The following is a 10800-nucleotide window of genomic DNA, read 5'->3' on the forward strand; positions in this document are numbered from 1 at the left end:
TTTTCATCTCTTTAAAAGACATTTCAAAGCAGGGCTGTAGGACCCAAGGAAAGAGAAGAATCTCTGATGTCCATACAGCTCACAGGGAAAAATCCTGCATTTTCTACCCTTTGACGTAGGATTAAGGAGTGACAAAAAGCCATTTCATCCTTTCTAAAAAAACGTGTATGTGCATTGAATATGATCTATATTCTAGTGGCTATCACGAAGGCGTGGGTGCCATCCAGAATCTAGAAATAATCACAGACTTCAAAAAAGCCAGCACGTATGCTAAATCCTTATGGCTCAATGACAAGGGGAACCAAATGTTTAAAAACATTTGCACATAATAGGCATGACAACCCAAGATATAAACTGCTTGGGGCCCGTGCATAACTGAATCTAGCAGATGAACAGAGGGGTTTTTCTTTTCTGGTTGTAGACCCATGGAGTAAGATAATTTCAGACAAAGCGAGCAAAAGGCGTGTGAGAACAGAGGAAGGTGACACTTCCTCTTGTGTGGAGGTGGAGCTTCTTGTGAACACCACTTGCAGTTATGCGCATTTGGGGTATTTCTGGAAAACAAACAAACAGCTCTCCGATGATTTTTGCCTACGTTCAGGGAAGTAAATTTGCACACATGCTCTGTGAATAGAGCACATTGCCACGAAACTACCCCAAAAATACACTGCACCCCTATCACCAGTTTCTCATTCCTATGGAAATTACCTGCCAGCTTCTGAATTCTGACCATGCAACTTTGGCCTAAAAAGCAACAGAAGTGTATAACAAAAATATATGTGTTCCACCAAAAGAACAACTTTTACATACAAACCCATAACTTTTACCAATAATAACAGAATTCTATTTGAAAAAAACTTATCTTTTCACTTCGGGAAATAACCAAGAAACTGCTTTTGTGGGACTTCTATGTTCCACAGGGACATGTATTACTGAGTTTGCATTTATGACTATGCTCAGTTCTTTTCATTCAACCTAAGCAACGGTAACCACCAAAATAATTATATGAAAAAAAAAGTCACATTATGGAATGATTTTTTCTTCAATAATGCATCCGTTCCTCATGAATTAACATCAGACGATGTCATTTTCTCCTAAAGTTTTTCAGATCTGCCTGTATGTCAAAGTATGCTGGCATAACGTCTTAAAATACAGTTAGTTTTCAGGAGAAATTGTATGCTCAGTGTTCTGATTGCTTATGACCACTTTTCAGCCTACGGTATAAAGTTTGGGGTACAAAAAATGTTTTGGTAATATGAAACATTAAAATAAAGACCAGTGAATACATGCTGAGTTCCTATTGCGTACATCATAAATGTATGCAGGAGCATTGAGCTGACTCATCAAGGGTGAAACGAACCCCATAAAACTATATTTATTAAAAAGATTTTTCTCCCTGAGAAAACTGTGCTTTTTGTTCTATTTTGTTCTCCTCCTGATGTGATTTTCAGTGTTGCAAGCAAATGATTGCGGCAGTCTAGAGTTTTAACTGATTTTATTGATCTCCATCATTATGCAGCGCTGGAGTACAGCCAAAACTTCACTGCCTTGCATTTCTTCTAACTTTCTGTGCAACAGAAATAACCAACTCCTCTAGAAATCTTCAACTATAGTACACTGCTGTTCCAAAATCCTGGCCGCCTTCCAATTTTTTTGCACGCTCCAAACTCCTATTAAAGTCAACACTAATATGAGGCAGCCAGGACTACCTAAGGCTATCGAGAAGCCAAGGTCGATGGGAGAGAGCTGGTTTAAATAAAGGGTATTACCTCCCCTTACAATCACCACCGAAATGAAAACAGCATCTGTTGGGCTGAGCAAAGAAGGCAACCAGCTGTTGGCAGCACTTGAAATTTTGGAGAATCCCTTTGGAGGGTTGTGCAAGCAGGCACTGTGCCCCGGTCAGCCCAGCTCTCCAACTGCTCCACCAGTGCCAAGCTTTCACTTGGTCCCATAGCTCTGGTTTCACATGACCTACTGTTTGAAAACATACAACCAAGTTGATCTACACAGCACCAGTTCCCTGTCCTGCTGCCTTAGGAGCATATCATAATGGGAATACTTGGTTTGTGAAATTTGTCTGCATGGGCTCCTTGGCCTGCCACTCGCTTGCTGCTTCTAAAAGAAATGAGATGGCTCTCATAAAACAAGAGAAAACATTTCGGAGGGCATTGCTTAATCTTCATGTCTTGTTCACCTAAACTCATATCAAATGTGAACTGACTCTACAAAATCTAGGCGCCAGAGGAGACTGTTTTTCACATTTGCAAGTATCTCTTCACAACTGCTAAAATGCAGGGAACGGCGAGTATAACGCCAAGAAATCAAAGTCCAGTGTGAAGACAAGTGTGCTACTCCCTGGCTGTTAACAGAGAACACTTGATGGAAACAAGATCAACTGGCTGTGAGAGAGCAAACAGAGTACTGAAGCGCACTGGGGTTTCTGCTACTTTATAAAAGGATATATCCATAAAACTCATGAAGGGACGTAATCTCACCAACCATTGGAAGGGGGGAGAAAAGGAAAAAAAAGAATGGAACTTGTGGTCTCATCTGTAAGCTGTGAACAACTGTAGGTTTGAGTTTCAAAGGAGTAATGGGAAGAGCCGCTGGAGATGACTTCGCTAGTAATTTCAATTCAGCTGAAATGGTGCGTATGTGTGCCTGCGCATACACACAGGCATTGCAGGTGAGAGCTAGAATATATTGCCGCCATTAGAGGTCACAAACAGGAGATTTAAACTAAGATTCATCAGCCATTTGTTTCAACCACAACCAAACCAAGCATGCGGCACAACGCACCATCTCCTCCATTCCACATGTTTTCTGAATGATACAAATATAGCACAAAACCTACCACCAATGTCCACTGTTAACTGCCATTATTTCAAATGTCTCCAACCTTGAAATATCCAAAAAATGTTGACCTCAGAAAAGCCTACTTACTGTGTCCATGTATAACAAAGAAAAACATGGCAAACCCAGACACAACGGTGGTATACCTACCTCCAAAATGAATAACTTCAATGAATATCGGTGTGAGTGCTGTTTATGCAACACTCAAGTAGCAAAAAAAAAGGAAAAGGAATCCACCATTAACTTCAATGATGATAACACTGTAAGCTGACAGAGAGCTAGAAAGCATTTCTTTTTAAAGATTGTTTTGTTCTGCCTCCCTCTACGTTTCTATGAGCCCTAGCTTTGTAGGCCGAGACACAAGCCATCTCATTACCTGAGTTTCTGCGGCTTGTTAGAGGCCGGATTCTCCTTGGCATATTTGTTTTTTCACTTGTTGTTCCATTTCATCAAAACTAAAGACATTTTATGATGAAAGCAGAAGTATTCAGAAAAACATAACTATGGAGACCAACCGCAACTCAACCTTATCTGCTTGGCAGTGAAGTGATATTTCCCCACATTTTCTCAGACTCAAGAGCAAATCTATAGTATATTGCTCATAAAAAAAAGTAAGCTTTCAAAGCATTTTCAGAGGAAGGGGGGGGGGGGCGGGGGGGGGGGGAGTAGAAATAGAAACACCACACTTTGGAGCAAGAGCACAAAAAAAGACATGTTCAGGGGAAAATACCAGAGATGAAAGCCTGGCTCCACTGAATTCCAGGATAAAACAGCCATTGGTTTGAACAGGGTCACGATCTCTGTCAAGATCTGAGTCTGGATTCACTTTTGAAGTAGGTGTGGCCTAAGAGCAGGAGGGAAGAATTAACTATAATATAAAATATATCTCTCCTTCTTAAACAGCCTATCATACATTTCATTTTACATTGCTATTGACTACAAAAAGGGCAGGAGTGGTTACGAAACCCATCTATCTAGGTACGCCCTACTTTTCACCACACTATCCTTTCTGTTACCTTTGTATTACAAAATACCACGATTTTTTGTTGTTGCTGGTGGTGAACAGGATGACAGCATTAACACAATGGTTATGCTACACGCCAGAACTGCATGAATTTTATGACAAGCCACTTTTCATCATACACAAACCAGCATCATACACCTAGAGGCACAGGTTTTGGTACTACCCCGAGACAACTGCGATTACATACTATATGCCTCAGTGTTGTATTGCTGTAAGTTACGCTTGTGTCTTGTACACACATTCACACACACTACGTGTATACAGCACTTCTGAGGGTTTCGGCACACACAACCATGGATGCAGGAAAAGCATGAACGTGGGAGCCACATTAACACCGCTCCTGGCTGATGGTAGCATGTTACGGAATTTGTTTCCACGTTAATGGATCACAGGAAAAATATCTTGCAAGGATTATTTTAATTTGTAAAACATTTCTATTCCCTACTGTATTGCAATAAAAGGAACGTGCCAACTGCCAGTCTTTTAAGAAATATAATACAATTCCTCATACTTTTGATTTGAAATCGGAACCGAAACACATTTGCTGCAGAAGAACCGGTCTTTATGGCCCTGGCAGGAGGTGAAGGCTGGGAATCAACTCACTCCTGGCGGCTGTAATCCCTTCATGGAAATCAAGATGTGTTGCGCTATACCATTTTCAGAAAAACAGAAAGTTGCAGTGACATCACAAAATGCGCAACAAATCCATGACTGGCCAAGACCTGAATATCAGAAATACACCGAGCAGCCCAGCCATCTCTCAGCTGCAAATGGAGGCAGGATTCTGAGTCTTTTGCTGGGAAAAAAAAAAAAAAATTATTGCCTGCATATGCTACCAGTAAATCAGCCCTCGCTTAGCCACCCTAGAGCATGAAACTCAGCATAACAGATCTTTCATGGCTCGCAGGAGAGGTCATGGTACAAGAATGTTGAACAATACAACACAATCTTTTGTAGGTAAGCAACTTCAAGGTAGGAGGTGTAAGTTGTTTCAACAATAGAAACCTCAGAGGAGATCATCAGAAAATGATTAACATGTTTTTTCAAAGGAATGTGCACAATTGACAATATTTTCAACACAGACATATATTTCAAACTCCTCTGGTGTCCTGTTTCTTATGCTTTATACACACACACAGAGCTCAGATTTTGGTTTTGTTTCATTAACTCCCTATTTCTGCTACTTATAATTACCCAAAGCATTATGATCGTATTATTCACACATTCATTTATTTGGAATAATTCCAATTAAAGAGACTTTCAGAAAAGTAACCTAATGTTGAATACAATTTCTGGTGCGCTGCATTTTTTATATTTAATATGTCACTTGATGGTTTGTTGAAACTGTCTGATTTGATGTTTGTTATAAATGTTCACCACACCGAAATCCCAAACAAACATCAAGCATATAACTCTTTTCCCCAGAGCGTATGCTTTATATTGTTTGCTGCTTTTCTTTGGGCTGCCTCGTTCTTAGCAGGAATACATCAAAATAAGACGACGCTCAAATATTTTTTCTCAAAAACAGATTTCTGCTGAAATTAATATAATATTGCACACTCAGTTTGATTTGCTGAAGTCCAAGTTAGCTAATAACCCAGGTGAATTTGATGAAACTACAACTGGCTACAACCAACGAGGGCGTAAACCTCAATAGACAATTGCACACAAAGGCTGGCTGTTGCCTAGCATCTCGAAAGCAAAGGTGGCTTTTCCTCCCATAAGGAAGTGACTTCCATGGCAGTATTCCCCTTCTGTTAGCAAAGAGGCTGCCCACCCGGGTACGAGCCACCGAGGAGACGCTGGGATGGGCTGAACTTTGGCCATGCTCCAGCCCTTTTCTCTGATCACTTGAACTGGTTCATGGCGGGGAAAGCAGCTGGGGAGAAGCTCAGCAGACAACACAACATAGAGATAAGTTTGGAAGACCCATGTGACCCACATGGGAAGACCCACAGCCCAGGTGCAAAGCCACAGGCACTGACAGCATCCCCCAGGAAAGCGGATCAAGAGATCAGGCTTTGACCTGATCTCACTTTCTGGAGTCACATCTAGGGACAGCCAAGGAGAACACAATTACCGGGCATCAAGTAGTGCCTCTCTTCACTTTCACTTCTCTAAAAAACCGTCACTCCATGGGACTGTCGGAAGGAGCAGAGAAGGAAGTGGTGCGAGTTTCAGTAATGAATCAAGGCCAGGAAGAGACATAGGAAATTCAGATCTGTAGGAACTTAATGCTTTGCCTCAGCCACAAGATGCATTCAAACGTGTGGCTCCATTTCCAGTTGCTTCCTCTCATACCTTCCCGAGAAACTCCAGGGGCCAAGGCAGAGGAGCTCTGCGTCCAGCGAGGCTGCTGGCCATCCACACAGACGTGCCGGCTGTTCACACCCCTCTAAAAGGTATCTTGTTCATCCAAGTATTTCAAATGAAACCGTTTCAGGCACAAATGAGCTCACTACTTTTCAGCACTGAGTCACCTTTTTTATTTTGTAATTCCAAAGACCTTTGGGTCTCTCTCCCCCATCCCCAACTGCCTCTTACTTTGAAAATTCCCAATTCTTCGAGTATGACATCATGATGCGTTGCCACAAAAAATTAATTTAAAATTATAAGCACTGAATTGTAACTTCTTTGCATGGTAAAGGATCACACAGAGGGGAATTGCGGTTTAAACAAAGATCTTCTATAATTAGTGATAATAACAAAGGAAATATTCATAATTACATCAAAGGATTCTTCACTGAGTATTGTTTTTATTTGCTTCCTGAGGGAGCACAGAGTTTTCTGAAAAGATAACACTATTTTAGGCAGAGGTAGATAAATAAAAAAGGGCCATCTAGAGAATCCAACTTCAAACCAAAGCCTGAAAAATACTCCAAAATTGAGAAGAGGTTCTCTAATTGATCTGATCACAGGCCAAATCTCAGTTCCCTGCTAAGTATGCAGCGCTGATACGCCTGTAGCACGTAAACACCTTTTCCAATGAACATGACACACAGCACTGCAGCATACCCTGGGCGTCTGTCTGCATACAGGAGACACAGTCCGAGGATTAATTTCATCCACCAACATAAAACACAGGACTAATTTTGTGAAGCACAGGCAGCTAAAAATAGCCAAGAGTAATGTTATGCAATAAAACCTGGTATATGTTTCCCCTTTCCAGACAACGGAATCTGACATGGCTTCAAATAGAAAGAGGCGGCGGTCTGACCAGAACACAAAATACATTCGTTTCATTCCCTTCCAAAGAGACAGCATTTGAATCTCCCGTACATTAAAGATGCATGCCCACTGTCATATCATTTCAAGGGCTTAAACAGTAAACGATGATCAAAAATTCACAACACTTCTGCCCTCCCCTGGAAAAAAAAAATAGGTCAAAAATAAATGGAAACAAACTGTCTTCTGCTCTTTTTTATGCATTTGAGAGAGAGAGAGGGAGAGAGAAACCGAGGGAGATAAATCTGCATAATACTGAACCGAATCTCTTTAATTCCAGTCAGCTTTTATCATTCAATCACCGAGCCCGCATGTGGAAAAATTCATGCTAATTCCCCCTAGCAACAGCCGCAGCCTATCGGGGGGGAGCCCTGCACCAGGCAGCTGCCAGCCTGCAAGAATAACTCTAAGTAGGTCAGGCCTGCATTTCTAAAAATGCCACGGTCTAGTAACCCCACTGTCCCGTCTGTCTGCCCTGCCCCATAATAACCTCGATTGCCGGGTGACACAATGACATACTACCCCTGTTAGAGCGCAATCAAATCACGCCGCATTATTCTGCTGCGAGCATCGCTGCTGGATGAAGGACCCGTCGAGGGGCAGCATTAATCAGGCAGCCATTCATGTCCACTAGCACTTCACTCTGGAGATGGGGCCTGCATTAATGACCAGCTGTTTGAACTAACACAAACAAAATAATGTCTTCCACCCTGTTGGCTGCGCAGAATACACTATTCTCATCAGGCAGGTTATGCTCATTGACTAAACCTAAGATGTAAATTAAACAGCCCCAGACAATGCCAGCTTTTGTAACCTTCTATTAATTAAAGTAAGTATATTTAAATTATACTACACACAATTCAAAGAGCTATTGGTTTAATATACAGAGTCATCTCCTACAAATTTGTGGTCACAGTCAAAAAAAAAAAAAAAAAAGGCAAACCAAAAAAACCCCACCCCACCCCACTGTTCGCGTAACGCAGTCTACCTATCCTGGTAAATTAAAGAGCGACATAAACAGAGCTGAACTGCAACCGACTTCTGCTGGGAGCAGGGAACCATGCCAGGCTTCCAGCAATGGGGCGGCCGGTGTGAACGCCGCCAGGCATGCACACGGAATATTGTGGCGGGGGATTGCTGAAAGCCCTGAAAACATCTCCCAGCCAGGACGTGGAGAAAGGCCGGTCGGAGCAGATTAAGCAAGTGTGTCCCCCCCACACCTCCCACCACCCCTGCAATCTCACTGCTGAAACGCTGCCCAGTTGCCTGCGCCGACCTAAAAATGGTCGGGGAGGTCAGGGAGCTCCTGGCGGGGCCTTTAAGAGCCCACAGCCCCGCACATCCCTCTTCCCCCTGCGGCCCTGGGGGCTGCTCTGTGGCTGCAAGATGCTGCACCGAGCCCCTTCCCTCCCCCTCTTGCTCTTAACCAGAGAAGCCTTAATATAAACCACACCAGACCCCAGCCACTCTGCTCTGGGGTGGTATTTCGGTATCCAATCTCTAATGCCGGAAAAGAATTTTGGCGTGCTTGCTTTGTGTTTAATTACACCCTTCCTTTTAAACACCTCCATGCGGCTTGCCAGTCTCTCCCTTTGGAGCATGCCTCCATGTCACACAGCCTGTACAGGACCAGGATGGAGCTGGGAAAGACATTTTCTAGGAAAGACTGTTCATCTGCATTTTTTTCTGAAGGATTCACGCTTTCACTCGGTGAACACGAGCCCTCTGACAAACTGATAATTCAGTCTTCACTGCTGCAGAATTCAGCGAGCCTTGTACATGTAATCCATCCACGTCTGATTTAGGAACACAGCAGATTCATTAATCCATTTCGCTCTTTCTTGTTTGAACCAGGCTTGATAACCAAGTTATGACTGTCTTCCTTTGCTTTGTGGCACACATCACAGCTATTCTTGGAGAGATACAGCCACTGACGTAACCATGGACTCCTAATTACAAGCTGCTGACATTTTGCTCGTCTCTGCAGCTTTGAAGCTGTGAGTTGAGAGTCTTTCTTCCTCCTCCTTGCTTGCTTTAAACCACCCGAGTTCGAAGCGCACGACAGTTTCAGAAAGGTACGGGAGCGGCATAACTCCTTTGCAGAGCCTGCTGTATTGCCAAGGTTATTTTTCTTTAAGCAAACAGAAAACTACAGTTTTGGGAGTAATAGGACTCCTTTGCCCCCAGCACGAGAATGTTATCCAACAGCTGGCTAAATATAATCCAACACACAGGGCTGCCTTTGTAGGCTGGGTAACAAACAGTGGAAGGGCCAGACAGGCGTCTTGCAGGGTAGCTCACCATGACTATTGGGAAATCCCCTCGTACACATTTTAGGATGACATTATGGTCTACAGATTTGTATAAAAGGAAAAAAAAAAAAAAAGGGAGGAAAAAGACCCCTCTTTCTCAGTAGGCAGCTGCTAGAAGCCATGCCAAGCCCCACGAGCTGAGTGCAGCACTTGTTTCCCCTGTTTCTGCATTGTTCAGACACGGCCAAGCCGAGCTGCCTACCAAACTAAATACGCCTGTACTGTGACCGGTCTACCTGCTCTAAAAACACGGTCTCCCCCATGCACGTTCAGCAATACAAAAATTCACCCAGGTACATTGCAGAGAAAGCTATTGCCAAATGCGAGCATTGGCTTTTTTCAGTAGATGAAGAATCCTTTTTAATTAGAGGCTGATTTTGAAATTCTAAAAAAAAAATTAAGAAAATGTAACTATAATGCTGGATATAAATGCTCAGTTGAGCATTTAGCCATCTGATGACTGTGGTAGCCAGCTGGTCTAGAAGTCATCTGGGATGCATTTATTTTGATTAGATTGATCACATTTCTATTTACAGTATAGAATTTTTCACCATACTGAATACAGCTGTGTTTATAAAGATTTTAAGATGGAGAAAACGAAACCCCTACAGTTTCTCTCAGCACAGTGCAGAAGATTCAGTGCTTCAAGGTGTTAAGCGGAAAGGATCTGCTTTCACGTTTCTCAAAAGAATTCTGCCTACATCTGTTTTCACAAAGTGCCGCCTCAGTCAGGAAATGGGTGTAGAGCTATAGCTGAAAATACAAGCTGCAATCAAGTCTGACCCAGCAAAGTGACAAACTTCCTCCGTAAATTGGTCAGAAATGTCTTTCTTTCATGTCTATACATGCTCACACACACACACGAGCACATAAGATACACATATACACACACACAGAGTGCGTGGCTGCTGTTTTCCCTGGGGGATATCGCTGCAGCCACCTAGCTCATCAATTCCCTCCCTGACAGCATCAGGAGTGTTCGAGCTACAATTTACAGTCCCTCCGTCCATACATTGCTTTGTTAATCATGCCATCCTCTCTGCAATGAGAATGCACAGAATCAGACAAACGGCACGTAGCATTTCTTCTTCCTTTGCATTTGCATTCACTCGCTCTCTCCTTCTCCCATGGCTTTGCCTTAACAGGCAGACAAAACCGATACCTTATTTCTCCATCTCCAGCACAACGCTGAGGTGAAACCCGACTGCAGCACTGTGGCTTCCCCATGTTAATCCTCTGGAGCAGCAGAGGCTGGATTCTTGCTGCTGATGCCCTTGTCAAGCACTGGATTACTTCACATAATATTACTTTAAGCTTTCACCCACCCCATCCTAGAATCACACCCCTCCTTTCTCCTCCCTGCCCCCCCTCCTCCCCCCAAGA

At 43.0% G+C, this 10800-nt stretch overlaps 1 long non-coding RNA gene across 1 annotated transcript in view; it reads right to left on the reverse strand.

Annotated features, from left to right (window-relative positions):
- Window positions 1-10799, reverse strand: part of LOC134511588 (uncharacterized) — a 36563-nt gene extending 25764 nt beyond the window's left edge. Inside the window, exon 1 of the long non-coding RNA XR_010069913.1 lies at window positions 10580-10799. This is a non-coding gene — a long non-coding RNA (uncharacterized LOC134511588). The remainder of the gene's footprint in view (window positions 1-10579) is intronic.
- Between the last annotated feature and the right edge of the window lies 1 nt (window position 10800).

The sequence above is a fragment of the Chroicocephalus ridibundus genome, chromosome 2, assembly GCF_963924245.1.
Source record: "Chroicocephalus ridibundus chromosome 2, bChrRid1.1, whole genome shotgun sequence".
Taxonomy (NCBI): Eukaryota; Metazoa; Chordata; class Aves; order Charadriiformes; family Laridae; genus Chroicocephalus; species Chroicocephalus ridibundus.